Source organism: Rhinoderma darwinii, unplaced genomic scaffold (genome assembly GCF_050947455.1).
Source record: "Rhinoderma darwinii isolate aRhiDar2 unplaced genomic scaffold, aRhiDar2.hap1 Scaffold_675, whole genome shotgun sequence".
NCBI classification, from domain to species: domain Eukaryota; kingdom Metazoa; phylum Chordata; class Amphibia; order Anura; family Rhinodermatidae; genus Rhinoderma; species Rhinoderma darwinii.
In genome coordinates, this window is record NW_027464233.1 from 168,366 (window position 1) to 187,078 (window position 18,713).

The following is an 18,713-nucleotide window of genomic DNA, read 5'->3' on the forward strand; positions in this document are numbered from 1 at the left end:
GTGCAAGCAAAAGAAGCAAATCCTGTCTGGCTTCCTCTCCGGCCTTTATTCACCTCCCGTGTAGCTGTGAGTGTGTGAGCCTGCAGGGCCCCATGGAATTGCCTAGAAGTAGGCTGAATCGCTGCAAGGGCTGAACAGCAGTATCGGGCAGGCTCGGGCAACGCGCGGCCCGTTCGGGTTATCGCTTCTCGGCCTTTTGGCTAAGATCAAGTGTAGTATCTGTTCTTATCAGTTTAATATCTGATACGTCCCCTATCTGGGGACCATATATTAAATGGATTTTTAGAACAGGGAGATGGAAATAGAGCTTGCTCTGTCCACTCCACGCATTGACCTGGTATTGCAGTATTTCCAGGACCGGTGCACCCTTTCCTTATGTGTTGACTAAAAGCAGATTCCAAAAGTGTTTTTTGTCTTTGCTATTGTTTCTGTCTTTCTGAAGGGATCTCCCCTTTTAATCCCATTATTTCAACACCTGTTGGACAATGCATGAGTGATAATGAGCTCATTGATTAAATGCAATTAATGAATAGATTGCCACCTCTTGTTGTGTGTCGTCTGTGTTTCTGTGTTTCCGGCATTTCACATTGGAACACCTCATTCACCTTCCTTGTCTTCTCTCCGCCCTCCCTTTTAGGTAAGTTAAAGAGCTGCACCTGAGCCAGCCACTGATTGATTGATTGATTGATTGATTGATTGATTGATTGATTGATTGATTGATTGATGCAGCACAACAGTCAAATAGTGGAGTGGAGTAGGGGAACAGCAAACAGCCAATAAAGCAGCCCGCCCGCTCGCCTGCCCGCCACAATGGACCTACCTGTGTACACTAGATGGATGTGATGGAATGTACTGTCGTCCCTACATTTCAAGAAGAAGTAAGAATTGCAGTTGCAACAAAGCCTTGCTTGCCTACAAAGAGAGCAGCAATTTGGATTTGTTACTATGTTACCTAGAAGAATAACAAACTGTGCAAGGATGGAGGTTGTAGGAGCAAGGAGAAGTTGTCTGTAAAGTTGGTGGATGCCTATTTTCCATTTTGCAGTCCCTTGTCTCCCTCTTGTGGCCTCCTGGAGGCAACTAGCTGTGCAAAAAAAAGACAGCCTGGCGGCCGGCTGTTGCAGTGTTGCCCTCTCAGGCAACACTGAGTGACTGACTGAGCCTCACCGTCTTATATAAAGTTCAGACGGAACTTTGCACGTGTCATAGTGGAGCCCTCAGGATTCCAGAGCCAGCTTTCTGACATCATAATGGGGCCTCAGAGATAAAAGCCTGGGCCCAGGCAGTGTTGGTCAGTGCTGCTCAGCAGGCAGCACTGGACTGGACTGGATTACAGCTGATACAAGGTGTGAAGGAACAAGGGGTGGCTGTGGGCATGCACTTGCTGCCGCTGCCAGTGTTTATCTGCATGGCAGCAGGGCATTTGGGCGTTGCCAGGAAGGCGTTTTTATGTAGATTCCTCCTCTTTCAGCACTGCATTGTGGTGCAAGCAAAAGAAGCAAATCCTGTCTGGCTTCCTCTCCGGCCTTTATTCACCTCCCGTGTAGCTGTGAGTGTGTGAGCCTGCAGGGCCCCATGGAATTGCCTAGAAGTAGGCTGAATCGCTGCAAGGGCTGAACAGCAGTATCGGGCAGGCTCGGGCAACGCGCGGCCCGTTCGGGTTATCGCTTCTCGGCCTTTTGGCTAAGATCAAGTGTAGTATCTGTTCTTATCAGTTTAATATCTGATACGTCCCCTATCTGGGGACCATATATTAAATGGATTTTTAGAACAGGGAGATGGAAATAGAGCTTGCTCTGTCCACTCCACGCATTGACCTGGTATTGCAGTATTTCCAGGACCGGTGCACCCTTTCCTTATGTGTTGACTAAAAGCAGATTCCAAAAGTGTTTTTTGTCTTTGCTATTGTTTCTGTCTTTCTGAAGGGATCTCCCCTTTTAATCCCATTATTTCAACACCTGTTGGACAATGCATGAGTGATAATGAGCTCATTGATTAAATGCAATTAATGAATAGATTGCCACCTCTTGTTGTGTGTCGTCTGTGTTTCTGTGTTTCCGGCATTTCACATTGGAACACCTCATTCACCTTCCTTGTCTTCTCTCCGCCCTCCCTTTTAGGTAAGTTAAAGAGCTGCACCTGAGCCAGCCACTGATTGATTGATTGATTGATTGATTGATTGATTGATTGATGCAGCACAACAGTCAAATAGTGGAGTGGAGTAGGGGAACAGCAAACAGCCAATAAAGCAGCCCGCCCGCTCGCCTGCCCGCCACAATGGACCTACCTGTGTACACTAGATGGATGTGATGGAATGTACTGTCGTCCCTACATTTCAAGAAGAAGTAAGAATTGCAGTTGCAACAAAGCCTTGCTTGCCTACAAAGAGAGCAGCAATTTGGATTTGTTACTATGTTACCTAGAAGAATAACAAACTGTGCAAGGATGGAGGTTGTAGGAGCAAGGAGAAGTTGTCTGTAAAGTTGGTGGATGCCTATTTTCCATTTTGCAGTCCCTTGTCTCCCTCTTGTGGCCTCCTGGAGGCAACTAGCTGTGCAAAAAAAAGACAGCCTGGCGGCCGGCTGTTGCAGTGTTGCCCTCTCAGGCAACACTGAGTGACTGACTGAGCCTCACCGTCTTATATAAAGTTCAGACGGAACTTTGCACGTGTCATAGTGGAGCCCTCAGGATTCCAGAGCCAGCTTTCTGACATCATAATGGGGCCTCAGAGATAAAAGCCTGGGCCCAGGCAGTGTTGGTCAGTGCTGCTCAGCAGGCAGCACTGGACTGGACTGGATTACAGCTGATACAAGGTGTGAACAAGGGGTGGCTGTGGGCATGCACTTGCTGCCGCTGCCAGTGTTTATCTGCATGGCAGCAGGGCATTTGGGCGTTGCCAGGAAGGCGTTTTTATGTAGATTCCTCCTCTTTCAGCACTGCATTGTGGTGCAAGCAAAAGAAGCAAATCCTGTCTGGCTTCCTCTCCGGCCTTTATTCACCTCCCGTGTAGCTGTGAGTGTGTGAGCCTGCAGGGCCCCATGGAATTGCCTAGAAGTAGGCTGAATCGCTGCAAGGGCTGAACAGCAGTATCGGGCAGGCTCGGGCAACGCGCGGCCCGTTCGGGTTATCGCTTCTCGGCCTTTTGGCTAAGATCAAGTGTAGTATCTGTTCTTATCAGTTTAATATCTGATACGTCCCCTATCTGGGGACCATATATTAAATGGATTTTTAGAACAGGGAGATGGAAATAGAGCTTGCTCTGTCCACTCCACGCATTGACCTGGTATTGCAGTATTTCCAGGACCGGTGCACCCTTTCCTTATGTGTTGACTAAAAGCAGATTCCAAAAGTGTTTTTTGTCTTTGCTATTGTTTCTGTCTTTCTGAAGGGATCTCCCCTTTTAATCCCATTATTTCAACACCTGTTGGACAATGCATGAGTGATAATGAGCTCATTGATTAAATGCAATTAATGAATAGATTGCCACCTCTTGTTGTGTGTCGTCTGTGTTTCTGTGTTTCCGGCATTTCACATTGGAACACCTCATTCACCTTCCTTGTCTTCTCTCCGCCCTCCCTTTTAGGTAAGTTAAAGAGCTGCACCTGAGCCAGCCACTGATTGATTGATTGATTGATTGATTGATTGATTGATTGATTGATTGATTGATTGATTGATGCAGCACAACAGTCAAATAGTGGAGTGGAGTAGGGGAACAGCAAACAGCCAATAAAGCAGCCCGCCCGCTCGCCTGCCCGCCACAATGGACCTACCTGTGTACACTAGATGGATGTGATGGAATGTACTGTCGTCCCTACATTTCAAGAAGAAGTAAGAATTGCAGTTGCAACAAAGCCTTGCTTGCCTACAAAGAGAGCAGCAATTTGGATTTGTTACTATGTTACCTAGAAGAATAACAAACTGTGCAAGGATGGAGGTTGTAGGAGCAAGGAGAAGTTGTCTGTAAAGTTGGTGGATGCCTATTTTCCATTTTGCAGTCCCTTGTCTCCCTCTTGTGGCCTCCTGGAGGCAACTAGCTGTGCAAAAAAAAGACAGCCTGGCGGCCGGCTGTTGCAGTGTTGCCCTCTCAGGCAACACTGAGTGACTGACTGAGCCTCACCGTCTTATATAAAGTTCAGACGGAACTTTGCACGTGTCATAGTGGAGCCCTCAGGATTCCAGAGCCAGCTTTCTGACATCATAATGGGGCCTCAGAGATAAAAGCCTGGGCCCAGGCAGTGTTGGTCAGTGCTGCTCAGCAGGCAGCACTGGACTGGACTGGATTACAGCTGATACAAGGTGTGAAGGAACAAGGGGTGGCTGTGGGCATGCACTTGCTGCCGCTGCCAGTGTTTATCTGCATGGCAGCAGGGCATTTGGGCGTTGCCAGGAAGGCGTTTTTATGTAGATTCCTCCTCTTTCAGCACTGCATTGTGGTGCAAGCAAAAGAAGCAAATCCTGTCTGGCTTCCTCTCCGGCCTTTATTCACCTCCCGTGTAGCTGTGAGTGTGTGAGCCTGCAGGGCCCCATGGAATTGCCTAGAAGTAGGCTGAATCGCTGCAAGGGCTGAACAGCAGTATCGGGCAGGCTCGGGCAACGCGCGGCCCGTTCGGGTTATCGCTTCTCGGCCTTTTGGCTAAGATCAAGTGTAGTATCTGTTCTTATCAGTTTAATATCTGATACGTCCCCTATCTGGGGACCATATATTAAATGGATTTTTAGAACAGGGAGATGGAAATAGAGCTTGCTCTGTCCACTCCACGCATTGACCTGGTATTGCAGTTTTTCCAGGACCGGTGCACCCTTTCCTTATGTGTTGACTAAAAGCAGATTCCAAAAGTGTTTTTTGTCTTTGCTATTGTTTCTGTCTTTCTGAAGGGATCTCCCCTTTTAATCCCATTATTTCAACACCTGTTGGACAATGCATGAGTGATAATGAGCTCATTGATTAAATGCAATTAATGAATAGATTGCCACCTCTTGTTGTGTGTCGTCTGTGTTTCTGTGTTTCCGGCATTTCACATTGGAACACCTCATTCACCTTCCTTGTCTTCTCTCCGCCCTCCCTTTTAGGTAAGTTAAAGAGCTGCACCTGAGCCAGCCACTGATTGATTGATTGATTGATTGATTGATTGATTGATTGATTGATTGATTGATGCAGCACAACAGTCAAATAGTGGAGTGGAGTAGGGGAACAGCAAACAGCCAATAAAGCAGCCCGCCCGCTCGCCTGCCCGCCACAATGGACCTACCTGTGTACACTAGATGGATGTGATGGAATGTACTGTCGTCCCTACATTTCAAGAAGAAGTAAGAATTGCAGTTGCAACAAAGCCTTGCTTGCCTACAAAGAGAGCAGCAATTTGGATTTGTTACTATGTTACCTAGAAGAATAACAAACTGTGCAAGGATGGAGGTTGTAGGAGCAAGGAGAAGTTGTCTGTAAAGTTGGTGGATGCCTATTTTCCATTTTGCAGTCCCTTGTCTCCCTCTTGTGGCCTCCTGGAGGCAACTAGCTGTGCAAAAAAAAGACAGCCTGGCGGCCGGCTGTTGCAGTGTTGCCCTCTCAGGCAACACTGAGTGACTGACTGAGCCTCACCGTCTTATATAAAGTTCAGACGGAACTTTGCACGTGTCATAGTGGAGCCCTCAGGATTCCAGAGCCAGCTTTCTGACATCATAATGGGGCCTCAGAGATAAAAGCCTGGGCCCAGGCAGTGTTGGTCAGTGCTGCTCAGCAGGCAGCACTGGACTGGACTGGATTACAGCTGATACAAGGTGTGAAGGAACAAGGGGTGGCTGTGGGCATGCACTTGCTGCCGCTGCCAGTGTTTATCTGCATGGCAGCAGGGCATTTGGGCGTTGCCAGGAAGGCGTTTTTATGTAGATTCCTCCTCTTTCAGCACTGCATTGTGGTGCAAGCAAAAGAAGCAAATCCTGTCTGGCTTCCTCTCCGGCCTTTATTCACCTCCCGTGTAGCTGTGAGTGTGTGAGCCTGCAGGGCCCCATGGAATTGCCTAGAAGTAGGCTGAATCGCTGCAAGGGCTGAACAGCAGTATCGGGCAGGCTCGGGCAACGCGCGGCCCGTTCGGGTTATCGCTTCTCGGCCTTTTGGCTAAGATCAAGTGTAGTATCTGTTCTTATCAGTTTAATATCTGATACGTCCCCTATCTGGGGACCATATATTAAATGGATTTTTAGAACAGGGAGATGGAAATAGAGCTTGCTCTGTCCACTCCACGCATTGACCTGGTATTGCAGTATTTCCAGGACCGGTGCACCCTTTCCTTATGTTAAAAGCAGATTCCAAAAGTGTTTTTTGTCTTTGCTATTGTTTCTGTCTTTCTGAAGGGATCTCCCCTTTTAATCCCATTATTTCAACACCTGTTGGACAATGCATGAGTGATAATGAGCTCATTGATTAAATGCAATTAATGAATAGATTGCCACCTCTTGTTGTGTGTCGTCTGTGTTTCTGTGTTTCCGGCATTTCACATTGGAACACCTCATTCACCTTCCTTGTCTTCTCTCCGCCCTCCCTTTTAGGTAAGTTAAAGAGCTGCACCTGAGCCAGCCACTGATTGATTGATTGATTGATTGATTGATTGATTGATTGATTGATTGATTGATTGATGCAGCACAACAGTCAAATAGTGGAGTGGAGTAGGGGAACAGCAAACAGCCAATAAAGCAGCCCGCCCGCTCGCCTGCCCGCCACAATGGACCTACCTGTGTACACTAGATGGATGTGATGGAATGTACTGTCGTCCCTACATTTCAAGAAGAAGTAAGAATTGCAGTTGCAACAAAGCCTTGCTTGCCTACAAAGAGAGCAGCAATTTGGATTTGTTACTATGTTACCTAGAAGAATAACAAACTGTGCAAGGATGGAGGTTGTAGGAGCAAGGAGAAGTTGTCTGTAAAGTTGGTGGATGCCTATTTTCCATTTTGCAGTCCCTTGTCTCCCTCTTGTGGCCTCCTGGAGGCAACTAGCTGTGCAAAAAAAAGACAGCCTGGCGGCCGGCTGTTGCAGTGTTGCCCTCTCAGGCAACACTGAGTGACTGACTGAGCCTCACCGTCTTATATAAAGTTCAGACGGAACTTTGCTCATAGTGGAGCCCTCAGGATTCCAGAGCCAGCTTTCTGACATCATAATGGGGCCTCAGAGATAAAAGCCTGGGCCCAGGCAGTGTTGGTCAGTGCTGCTCAGCAGGCAGCACTGGACTGGACTGGATTACAGCTGATACAAGGTGTGAAGGAACAAGGGGTGGCTGTGGGCATGCACTTGCTGCCGCTGCCAGTGTTTATCTGCATGGCAGCAGGGCATTTGGGCGTTGCCAGGAAGGCGTTTTTATGTAGATTCCTCCTCTTTCAGCACTGCATTGTGGTGCAAGCAAAAGAAGCAAATCCTGTCTGGCTTCCTCTCCGGCCTTTATTCACCTCCCGTGTAGCTGTGAGTGTGTGAGCCTGCAGGGCCCCATGGAATTGCCTAGAAGTAGGCTGAATCGCTGCAAGGGCTGAACAGCAGTATCGGGCAGGCTCGGGCAACGCGCGGCCCGTTCGGGTTATCGCTTCTCGGCCTTTTGGCTAAGATCAAGTGTAGTATCTGTTCTTATCAGTTTAATATCTGATACGTCCCCTATCTGGGGACCATATATTAAATGGATTTTTAGAACAGGGAGATGGAAATAGAGCTTGCTCTGTCCACTCCACGCATTGACCTGGTATTGCAGTATTTCCAGGACCGGTGCACCCTTTCCTTATGTGTTGACTAAAAGCAGATTCCAAAAGTGTTTTTTGTCTTTGCTATTGTTTCTGTCTTTCTGAAGGGATCTCCCCTTTTAATCCCATTATTTCAACACCTGTTGGACAATGCATGAGTGATAATGAGCTCATTGATTAAATGCAATTAATGAATAGATTGCCACCTCTTGTTGTGTGTCGTCTGTGTTTCTGTGTTTCCGGCATTTCACATTGGAACACCTCATTCACCTTCCTTGTCTTCTCTCCGCCCTCCCTTTTAGGTAAGTTAAAGAGCTGCACCTGAGCCAGCCACTGATTGATTGATTGATTGATTGATTGATTGATTGATTGATTGATTGATTGATTGATTGATTGATGCAGCACAACAGTCAAATAGTGGAGTGGAGTAGGGGAACAGCAAACAGCCAATAAAGCAGCCCGCCCGATCGCCTGCCCGCCACAATGGACCTACCTGTGTACACTAGATGGATGTGATGGAATGTACTGTCGTCCCTACATTTCAAGAAGAAGTAAGAATTGCAGTTGCAACAAAGCCTTGCTTGCCTACAAAGAGAGCAGCAATTTGGATTTGTTACTATGTTACCTAGAAGAATAACAAACTGTGCAAGGATGGAGGTTGTAGGAGCAAGGAGAAGTTGTCTGTAAAGTTGGTGGATGCCTATTTTCCATTTTGCAGTCCCTTGTCTCCCTCTTGTGGCCTCCTGGAGGCAACTAGCTGTGCAAAAAAAAGACAGCCTGGCGGCCGGCTGTTGCAGTGTTGCCCTCTCAGGCAACACTGAGTGACTGACTGAGCCTCACCGTCTTATATAAAGTTCAGACGGAACTTTGCACGTGTCATAGTGGAGCCCTCAGGATTCCAGAGCCAGCTTTCTGACATCATAATGGGGCCTCAGAGATAAAAGCCTGGGCCCAGGCAGTGTTGGTCAGTGCTGCTCAGCAGGCAGCACTGGACTGGACTGGATTACAGCTGATACAAGGTGTGAAGGAACAAGGGGTGGCTGTGGGCATGCACTTGCTGCCGCTGCCAGTGTTTATCTGCATGGCAGCAGGGCATTTGGGCGTTGCCAGGAAGGCGTTTTTATGTAGATTCCTCCTCTTTCAGCACTGCATTGTGGTGCAAGCAAAAGAAGCAAATCCTGTCTGGCTTCCTCTCCGGCCTTTATTCACCTCCCGTGTAGCTGTGAGTGTGTGAGCCTGCAGGGCCCCATGGAATTGCCTAGAAGTAGGCTGAATCGCTGCAAGGGCTGAACAGCAGTATCGGGCAGGCTCGGGCAACGCGCGGCCCGTTCGGGTTATCGCTTCTCGGCCTTTTGGCTAAGATCAAGTGTAGTATCTGTTCTTATCAGTTTAATATCTGATACGTCCCCTATCTGGGGACCATATATTAAATGGATTTTTAGAACAGGGAGATGGAAATAGAGCTTGCTCTGTCCACTCCACGCATTGACCTGGTATTGCAGTATTTCCAGGACCGGTGCACCCTTTCCTTATGTGTTGACTAAAAGCAGATTCCAAAAGTGTTTTTTGTCTTTGCTATTGTTTCTGTCTTTCTGAAGGGATCTCCCCTTTTAATCCCATTATTTCAACACCTGTTGGACAATGCATGAGTGATAATGAGCTCATTGATTAAATGCAATTAATGAATAGATTGCCACCTCTTGTTGTGTGTCGTCTGTGTTTCTGTGTTTCCGGCATTTCACATTGGAACACCTCATTCACCTTCCTTGTCTTCTCTCCGCCCTCCCTTTTAGGTAAGTTAAAGAGCTGCACCTGAGCCAGCCACTGATTGATTGATTGATTGATTGATTGATTGATTGATTGATTGATTGATTGATTGATTGATTGATTGATTGATTGATTGATGCAGCACAACAGTCAAATAGTGGAGTGGAGTAGGGGAACAGCAAACAGCCAATAAAGCAGCCCGCCCGCTCGCCTGCCCGCCACAATGGACCTACCTGTGTACACTAGATGGATGTGATGGAATGTACTGTCGTCCCTACATTTCAAGAAGAAGTAAGAATTGCAGTTGCAACAAAGCCTTGCTTGCCTACAAAGAGAGCAGCAATTTGGATTTGTTACTATGTTACCTAGAAGAATAACAAACTGTGCAAGGATGGAGGTTGTAGGAGCAAGGAGAAGTTGTCTGTAAAGTTGGTGGATGCCTATTTTCCATTTTGCAGTCCCTTGTCTCCCTCTTGTGGCCTCCTGGAGGCAACTAGCTGTGCAAAAAAAAAGACAGCCTGGCGGCCGGCTGTTGCAGTGTTGCCCTCTCAGGCAACACTGAGTGACTGACTGAGCCTCACCGTCTTATATAAAGTTCAGACGGAACTTTGCACGTGTCATAGTGGAGCCCTCAGGATTCCAGAGCCAGCTTTCTGACATCATAATGGGGCCTCAGAGATAAAAGCCTGGGCCCAGGCAGTGTTGGTCAGTGCTGCTCAGCAGGCAGCACTGGACTGGACTGGATTACAGCTGATACAAGGTGTGAAGGAACAAGGGGTGGCTGTGGGCATGCACTTGCTGCCGCTGCCAGTGTTTATCTGCATGGCAGCAGGGCATTTGGGCGTTGCCAGGAAGGCGTTTTTATGTAGATTCCTCCTCTTTCAGCACTGCATTGTGGTGCAAGCAAAAGAAGCAAATCCTGTCTGGCTTCCTCTCCGGCCTTTATTCACCTCCCGTGTAGCTGTGAGTGTGTGAGCCTGCAGGGCCCCATGGAATTGCCTAGAAGTAGGCTGAATCGCTGCAAGGGCTGAACAGCAGTATCGGGCAGGCTCGGGCAACGCGCGGCCCGTTCGGGTTATCGCTTCTCGGCCTTTTGGCTAAGATCAAGTGTAGTATCTGTTCTTATCAGTTTAATATCTGATACGTCCCCTATCTGGGGACCATATATTAAATGGATTTTTAGAACAGGGAGATGGAAATAGAGCTTGCTCTGTCCACTCCACGCATTGACCTGGTATTGCAGTATTTCCAGGACCGGTGCACCCTTTCCTTATGTGTTGACTAAAAGCAGATTCCAAAAGTGTTTTTTGTCTTTGCTATTGTTTCTGTCTTTCTGAAGGGATCTCCCCTTTTAATCCCATTATTTCAACACCTGTTGGACAATGCATGAGTGATAATGAGCTCATTGATTAAATGCAATTAATGAATAGATTGCCACCTCTTGTTGTGTGTCATCTGTGTTTCTGTGTTTCCGGAATTTCAAATTGGAACACCTCATTCACCTTCCTTGTCTTCTCTCCGCCCTCCCTTTTAGGTAAGTTAAAGAGCTGCACCTGAGCCAGCCACTGATTGATTGATTGATTGATTGATTGATTGATTGATTGATTGATGCAGCACAACAGTCAAATAGTGGAGTGGAGTAGGGGAACAGCAAACAGCCAATAAAGCAGCCCGCCCGCTCGCCTGCCCGCCACAATGGACCTACCTGTGTACACTAGATGGATGTGATGGAATGTACTGTCGTCCCTACATTTCAAGAAGAAGTAAGAATTGCAGTTGCAACAAAGCCTTGCTTGCCTACAAAGAGAGCAGCAATTTGGATTTGTTACTATGTTACCTAGAAGAATAACAAACTGTGCAAGGATGGAGGTTGTAGGAGCAAGGAGAAGTTGTCTGTAAAGTTGGTGGATGCCTATTTTCCATTTTGCAGTCCCTTGTCTCCCTCTTGTGGCCTCCTGGAGGCAACTAGCTGTGCAAAAAAAAGACAGCCTGGCGGCCGGCTGTTGCAGTGTTGCCCTCTCAGGCAACACTGAGTGACTGACTGAGCCTCACCGTCTTATATAAAGTTCAGACGGAACTTTGCACGTGTCATAGTGGAGCCCTCAGGATTCCAGAGCCAGCTTTCTGACATCATAATGGGGCCTCAGAGATAAAAGCCTGGGCCCAGGCAGTGTTGGTCAGTGCTGCTCAGCAGGCAGCACTGGACTGGACTGGATTACAGCTGATACAAGGTGTGAAGGAACAAGGGGTGGCTGTGGGCATGCACTTGCTGCCGCTGCCAGTGTTTATCTGCATGGCAGCAGGGCATTTGGGCGTTGCCAGGAAGGCGTTTTTATGTAGATTCCTCCTCTTTCAGCACTGCATTGTGGTGCAAGCAAAAGAAGCAAATCCTGTCTGGCTTCCTCTCCGGCCTTTATTCACCTCCCGTGTAGCTGTGAGTGTGTGAGCCTGCAGGGCCCCATGGAATTGCCTAGAAGTAGGCTGAATCGCTGCAAGGGCTGAACAGCAGTATCGGGCAGGCTCGGGCAACGCGCGGCCCGTTCGGGTTATCGCTTCTCGGCCTTTTGGCTAAGATCAAGTGTAGTATCTGTTCTTATCAGTTTAATATCTGATACGTCCCCTATCTGGGGACCATATATTAAATGGATTTTTAGAACAGGGAGATGGAAATAGAGCTTGCTCTGTCCACTCCACGCATTGACCTGGTATTGCAGTATTTCCAGGACCGGTGCACCCTTTCCTTATGTGTTGACTAAAAGCAGATTCCAAAAGTGTTTTTTGTCTTTGCTATTGTTTCTGTCTTTCTGAAGGGATCTCCCCTTTTAATCCCATTATTTCAACACCTGTTGGACAATGCATGAGTGATAATGAGCTCATTGATTAAATGCAATTAATGAATAGATTGCCACCTCTTGTTGTGTGTCGTCTGTGTTTCTGTGTTTCCGGCATTTCACATTGGAACACCTCATTCACCTTCCTTGTCTTCTCTCCGCCCTCCCTTTTAGGTAAGTTAAAGAGCTGCACCTGAGCCAGCCACTGATTGATTGATTGATTGATTGATTGATTGATTGATTGATTGATGCAGCACAACAGTCAAATAGTGGAGTGGAGTAGGGGAACAGCAAACAGCCAATAAAGCAGCCCGCCCGCTCGCCTGCCCGCCACAATGGACCTACCTGTGTACACTAGATGGATGTGATGGAATGTACTGTCGTCCCTACATTTCAAGAAGAAGTAAGAATTGCAGTTGCAACAAAGCCTTGCTTGCCTACAAAGAGAGCAGCAATTTGGATTTGTTACTATGTTACCTAGAAGAATAACAAACTGTGCAAGGATGGAGGTTGTAGGAGCAAGGAGAAGTTGTCTGTAAAGTTGGTGGATGCCTATTTTCCATTTTGCAGTCCCTTGTCTCCCTCTTGTGGCCTCCTGGAGGCAACTAGCTGTGCAAAAAAAAGACAGCCTGGCGGCCGGCTGTTGCAGTGTTGCCCTCTCAGGCAACACTGAGTGACTGACTGAGCCTCACCGTCTTATATAAAGTTCAGACGGAACTTTGCACGTGTCATAGTGGAGCCCTCAGGATTCCAGAGCCAGCTTTCTGACATCATAATGGGGCCTCAGAGATAAAAGCCTGGGCCCAGGCAGTGTTGGTCAGTGCTGCTCAGCAGGCAGCACTGGACTGGACTGGATTACAGCTGATACAAGGTGTGAAGGAACAAGGGGTGGCTGTGGGCATGCACTTGCTGCCGCTGCCAGTGTTTATCTGCATGGCAGCAGGGCATTTGGGCGTTGCCAGGAAGGCGTTTTTATGTAGATTCCTCCTCTTTCAGCACTGCATTGTGGTGCAAGCAAAAGAAGCAAATCCTGTCTGGCTTCCTCTCCGGCCTTTATTCACCTCCCGTGTAGCTGTGAGTGTGTGAGCCTGCAGGGCCCCATGGAATTGCCTAGAAGTAGGCTGAATCGCTGCAAGGGCTGAACAGCAGTATCGGGGAGGCTCGGGCAACGCGCGGCCCGTTCGGGTTATCGCTTCTCGGCCTTTTGGCTAAGATCAAGTGTAGTATCTGTTCTTATCAGTTTAATATCTGATACGTCCCCTATCTGGGGACCATATATTAAATGGATTTTTAGAACAGGGAGATGGAAATAGAGCTTGCTCTGTCCACTCCACGCATTGACCTGGTATTGCAGTATTTCCAGGACCGGTGCACCCTTTCCTTATGTGTTGACTAAAAGCAGATTCCAAAAGTGTTTTTTGTCTTTGCTATTGTTTCTGTCTTTCTGAAGGGATCTCCCCTTTTAATCCCATTATTTCAACACCTGTTGGACAATGCATGAGTGATAATGAGCTCATTGATTAAATGCAATTAATGAATAGATTGCCACCTCTTGTTGTGTGTCGTCTGTGTTTCTGTGTTTCCGGCATTTCACATTGGAACACCTCATTCACCTTCCTTGTCTTCTCTCCGCCCTCCCTTTTAGGTAAGTTTAAGAGCTGCACCTGAGCCAGCCACTGATTGATTGATTGATTGATTGATTGATTGATTGATTGATTGATTGATTGATGCAGCACAACAGTCAAATAGTGGAGTGGAGTAGGGGAACAGCAAACAGCCAATAAAGCAGCCCGCCCGCTCGCCTGCCCGCCACAATGGACCTACCTGTGTACACTAGATGGATGTGATGGAATGTACTGTCGTCCCTACATTTCAAGAAGAAGTAAGAATTGCAGTTGCAACAAAGCCTTGCTTGCCTACAAAGAGAGCAGCAATTTGGATTTGTTACTATGTTACCTAGAAGAATAACAAACTGTGCAAGGATGGAGGTTGTAGGAGCAAGGAGAAGTTGTCTGTAAAGTTGGTGGATGCCTATTTTCCATTTTGCAGTCCCTTGTCTCCCTCTTGTGGCCTCCTGGAGGCAACTAGCTGTGCAAAAAAAAGACAGCCTGGCGGCCGGCTGTTGCAGTGTTGCCCTCTCAGGCAACACTGAGTGACTGACTGAGCCTCACCGTCTTATATAAAGTTCAGACGGAACTTTGCACGTGTCATAGTGGAGCCCTCAGGATTCCAGAGCCAGCTTTCTGACATCATAATGGGGCCTCAGAGATAAAAGCCTGGGCCCAGGCAGTGTTGGTCAGTGCTGCTCAGCAGGCAGCACTGGACTGGACTGGATTACAGCTGATACAAGGTGTGAAGGAACAAGGGGTGGCTGTGGGCATGCACTTGCTGCCGCTGCCAGTGTTTATCTGCATGGCAGCAGGGCATTTGGGCGTTGCCAGGAAGGCGTTTTTATGTAGATTCCTCCTCTTTCAGCACTGCATTGTGGTGCAAGCAAAAGAAGCAAATCCTGTCTGGCTTCCTCTCCGGCCTTTATTCACCTCCCGTGTAGCTGTGAGTGTGTGAGCCTGTAGGGCCCCATGGAATTGCCTAGAAGTAGGCTGAATCGCTGCAAGGGCTGAACAGCAGTATCGGGCAGGCTCGGGCAACGCGCGGCCCGTTCGGGTTATCGCTTCTCGGCCTTTTGGCTAAGATCAAGTGTAGTATCTGTTCTTATCAGTTTAATATCTGATACGTCCCCTATCTGGGGACCATATATTAAATGGATTTTTAGAACAGGGAGATGGAAATAGAGCTTGCTCTGTCCACTCCACGCATTGACCTGGTATTGCAGTATTTCCAGGACCGGTGCACCCTTTCCTTATGTGTTGACTAAAAGCAGATTCCAAAAGTGTTTTTTGTCTTTGCTATTGTTTCTGTATTTCTGAAGGGATCTCCCCTTTTAATCCCATTATTTCAACACCTGTTGGACAATGCATGAGTGATAATGAGCTCATTGATTAAATGCAATTAATGAATAGATTGCCACCTCTTGTTGTGTGTCGTCTGTGTTTCTGTGTTTCCGGCATTTCACATTGGAACACCTCATTCACCTTCCTTGTCTTCTCTCCGCCCTCCCTTTTAGGTAAGTTAAAGAGCTGCACCTGAGCCAGCCACTGATTGATTGATTGATTGATTGATTGATTGATTGATTGATTGATTGATGCAGCACAACAGTCAAATAGTGGAGTGGAGTAGGGGAACAGCAAACAGCCAATAAAGCAGCCCGCCCGCTCGCCTGCCCGCCACAATGGACCTACCTGTGTACACTAGATGGATGTGATGGAATGTACTGTCGTCCCTACATTTCAAGAAGAAGTAAGAATTGCAGTTGCAACAAAGCCTTGCTTGCCTACAAAGAGAGCAGCAATTTGGATTTGTTACTATGTTACCTAGAAGAATAACAAACTGTGCAAGGATGGAGGTTGTAGGAGCAAGGAGAAGTTGTCTGTAAAGTTGGTGGATGCCTATTTTCCATTTTGCAGTCCCTTGTCTCCCTCTTGTGGCCTCCTGGAGGCAACTAGCTGTGCAAAAAAAAGACAGCCTGGCGGCCGGCTGTTGCAGTGTTGCCCTCTCAGGCAACACTGAGTGACTGACTGAGCCTCACCGTCTTATATAAAGTTCAGACGGAACTTTGCACGTGTCATAGTGGAGCCCTCAGGATTCCAGAGCCAGCTTTCTGACATCATAATGGGGCCTCAGAGATAAAAGCCTGGGCCCAGGCAGTGTTGGTCAGTGCTGCTCAGCAGGCAGCACTGGACTGGACTGGATTACAGCTGATACAAGGTGTGAAGGAACAAGGGGTGGCTGTGGGCATGCACTTGCTGCCGCTGCCAGTGTTTATCTGCATGGCAGCAGGGCATTTGGGCGTTGCCAGGAAGGCGTTTTTATGTAGATTCCTCCTCTTTCAGCACTGCATTGTGGTGCAAGCAAAAGAAGCAAATCCTGTCTGGCTTCCTCTCCGGCCTTTATTCACCTCCCGTGTAGCTGTGAGTGTGTGAGCCTGCAGGGCCCCATGGAATTGCCTAGAAGTAGGCTGAATCGCTGCAAGGGCTGAACAGCAGTATCGGGCAGGCTCGGGCAACGCGCGGCCCGTTCGGGTTATCGCTTCTCGGCCTTTTGGCTAAGATCAAGTGTAGTATCTGTTCTTATCAGTTTAATATCTGATACGTCCCCTATCTGGGGACCATATATTAAATGGATTTTTAGAACAGGGAGATGGAAATAGAGCTTGCTCTGTCCACTCCACGCATTGACCTGGTATTGCAGTATTTCCAGGACCGGTGCACCCTTTCCTTATGTGTTGACTAAAAGCAGATTCCAAAAGTGTTTTTTGTCTTTGCTATTGTTTCTGTCTTTCTGAAGGGATCTCCCCTTTTAATCCCATTATTTCAACACCTGTTGGACAATGCATGAGTGATAATGAGCTCATTGATTAAATGCAATTAATGAATAGATTGCCACCTCTTGTTGTGTGTCGTCTGTGTTTCTGTGTTTCCGGCATTTCACATTGGAACACCTCATTCACCTTCCTTGTCTTCTCTCCGCCCTCCCTTTTAGGTAAGTTAAAGAGCTGCACCTGAGCCAGCCACTGATTGATTGATTGATTGATTGATTGATTGATTGATTGATTGATTGATTGATTGATTGATGCAGCACAACAGTCAAATAGTGGAGTGGAGTAGGGGAACAGCAAACAGCCAATAAAGCAGCCCGCCCGCTCGCCTGCCCGCCACAATGGACCTACCTGTGTACACTAGATGGATGTGATGGAATGTACTGTCGTCCCTACATTTCAAGAAGAAGTAAGAATTGCAGTTGCAACAAAGCCTTGCTTGCCTACAAAGAGAGCAGCAATTTGGATTTGTTACTATGTTACCTAGAAGAATAACAAACTGTGCAAGGATGGAGGTTGTAGGAGCAAGGAGAAGTTGTCTGTAAAGTTGGTGGATGCCTATTTTCCATTTTGCAGTCCCTTGTCTCCCTCGTGTGGCCTCCTGGAGGCAACTAGCTGTGCAAAAAAAAGACAGCCTGGCGGCCGGCTGTTGCAGTGTTGCCCTCTCAGGCAACACTGAGTGACTGACTGAGCCTCACCGTCTTATATAAAGTTCAGACGGAACTTTGCACGTGTCATAGTGGAGCCCTCAGGATTCCAGAGCCAGCTTTCTGACATCATAATGGGGCCTCAGAGATAAAAGCCTGGGCCCAGGCAGTGTTGGTCAGTGCTGCTCAGCAGGCAGCACTGGACTGGACTGGATTACAGCTGATACAAGGTGTGAAGGAACAAGGGGTGGCTGTGGGCATGCACTTGCTGCCGCTGCCAGTGTTTATCTGCATGGCAGCAGGGCATTTGGGCGTTGCCAGGAAGGCGTTTTTATGTAGATTCCTCCTCTTTCAGCACTGCATTGTGGTGCAAGCAAAAGAAGCAAATCCTGTCTGGCTTCCTCTCCGGCCTTTATTCACCTCCCGTGTAGCTGTGAGTGTGTGAGCCTGCAGGGCCCCATGGAATTGCCTAGAAGTAGGCTGAATCGCTGCAAGGGCTGAACAGCAGTATCGGGCAGGCTCGGGCAACGCGCGGCCCGTTCGGGTTATCGCTTCTCGGCCTTTTGGCTAAGATCAAGTGTAGTATCTGTTCTTATCAGTTTAATATCTGATACGTCCCCTATCTGGGGACCATATATTAAATGGATTTTTAGAACAGGGAGATGGAAATAGAGCTTGCTCTGTCCACTCCACGCATTGACCTGGTATTGCAGTATTTCCAGGACCGGTGCACCCTTTCCTTATGTGTTGACTAAAAGCAGATTCCAAAAGTGTTTTTTGTCTTTGCTATTGTTTCTGTCTTTCTGAAGGGATCTCCCCTTTTAATCCCATTATTTCAACACCTGTTGGACAATGCATGAGTGATAATGAGCTCATTGATTAAATGCAATTAATGAATAGATTGCCACCTCTTGTTGTGTGTCGTCTGTGTTTCTGTGTTTCCGGCATTTCACATTGGAACACCTCATTCACCTTCCTTGTCTTCTCTCCGCCCTCCCTTTTAGGTAAGTTAAAGAGCTGCACCTGAGCCAGCCACTGATTGATTGATTGATTGATTGATTGATTGATTGATTGATGCAGCACAACAGTCAAATAGTGGAGTGGAGTAGGGGAACAGCAAACAGCCAATAAAGCAGCCCGCCCGCTCGCCTGCCCGCCACAATGGACCTACCTGTGTACACTAGATGGATGTGATGGAATGTACTGTCGTCCCTACATTTCAAGAAGAAGTAAGAATTGCAGTTGCAACAAAGCCTTGCTTGCCTACAAAGAGAGCAGCAATTTGGATTTGTTACTATGTTACCTAGAAGAATA

The 18,713-nt window shown here is 47.6% G+C and overlaps 13 non-coding genes across 13 annotated transcripts; all 13 read left to right on the forward strand.

Moving 5' to 3' along the window:
• Positions 1 to 180: 180 nt before the first annotated feature.
• Positions 181 to 371, forward strand: LOC142728366 (U2 spliceosomal RNA). Its single transcript, XR_012877520.1, has one exon. It is a non-coding gene; the product is annotated as a U2 spliceosomal RNA (small nuclear RNA).
• Positions 372 to 1,663: 1,292 nt separating this feature from the next.
• Positions 1,664 to 1,854, forward strand: LOC142728369 (U2 spliceosomal RNA). Its single transcript, XR_012877522.1, has one exon. It is a non-coding gene; the product is annotated as a U2 spliceosomal RNA (small nuclear RNA).
• Positions 1,855 to 3,126: 1,272 nt separating this feature from the next.
• LOC142728370 (U2 spliceosomal RNA) lies at positions 3,127 to 3,317 on the forward strand. The gene has a single exon (XR_012877523.1). It is a non-coding gene; the product is annotated as a U2 spliceosomal RNA (small nuclear RNA).
• A 1,296-nt stretch (positions 3,318 to 4,613) lies between these two features.
• Positions 4,614 to 4,804, forward strand: LOC142728387 (U2 spliceosomal RNA). Its single transcript, XR_012877538.1, has one exon. It is a non-coding gene; the product is annotated as a U2 spliceosomal RNA (small nuclear RNA).
• Positions 4,805 to 6,092: 1,288 nt separating this feature from the next.
• On the forward strand, positions 6,093 to 6,283 carry LOC142728371 (U2 spliceosomal RNA). The gene has a single exon (XR_012877524.1). It is a non-coding gene; the product is annotated as a U2 spliceosomal RNA (small nuclear RNA).
• A 1,281-nt stretch (positions 6,284 to 7,564) lies between these two features.
• Positions 7,565 to 7,755, forward strand: LOC142728372 (U2 spliceosomal RNA). The gene has a single exon (XR_012877525.1). It is a non-coding gene; the product is annotated as a U2 spliceosomal RNA (small nuclear RNA).
• Positions 7,756 to 9,055: 1,300 nt separating this feature from the next.
• LOC142728373 (U2 spliceosomal RNA) lies at positions 9,056 to 9,246 on the forward strand. Its single transcript, XR_012877526.1, has one exon. It is a non-coding gene; the product is annotated as a U2 spliceosomal RNA (small nuclear RNA).
• A 1,317-nt stretch (positions 9,247 to 10,563) lies between these two features.
• On the forward strand, positions 10,564 to 10,754 carry LOC142728374 (U2 spliceosomal RNA). The gene has a single exon (XR_012877527.1). It is a non-coding gene; the product is annotated as a U2 spliceosomal RNA (small nuclear RNA).
• Positions 10,755 to 12,034: 1,280 nt separating this feature from the next.
• Positions 12,035 to 12,225, forward strand: LOC142728375 (U2 spliceosomal RNA). The gene has a single exon (XR_012877528.1). It is a non-coding gene; the product is annotated as a U2 spliceosomal RNA (small nuclear RNA).
• A 1,280-nt stretch (positions 12,226 to 13,505) lies between these two features.
• On the forward strand, positions 13,506 to 13,696 carry LOC142728376 (U2 spliceosomal RNA). The gene has a single exon (XR_012877529.1). It is a non-coding gene; the product is annotated as a U2 spliceosomal RNA (small nuclear RNA).
• A 1,288-nt stretch (positions 13,697 to 14,984) lies between these two features.
• On the forward strand, positions 14,985 to 15,175 carry LOC142728377 (U2 spliceosomal RNA). The gene has a single exon (XR_012877530.1). It is a non-coding gene; the product is annotated as a U2 spliceosomal RNA (small nuclear RNA).
• Positions 15,176 to 16,459: 1,284 nt separating this feature from the next.
• LOC142728378 (U2 spliceosomal RNA) lies at positions 16,460 to 16,650 on the forward strand. The gene has a single exon (XR_012877531.1). It is a non-coding gene; the product is annotated as a U2 spliceosomal RNA (small nuclear RNA).
• A 1,296-nt stretch (positions 16,651 to 17,946) lies between these two features.
• On the forward strand, positions 17,947 to 18,137 carry LOC142728382 (U2 spliceosomal RNA). The gene has a single exon (XR_012877533.1). It is a non-coding gene; the product is annotated as a U2 spliceosomal RNA (small nuclear RNA).
• Positions 18,138 to 18,713: the final 576 nt, after the last annotated feature.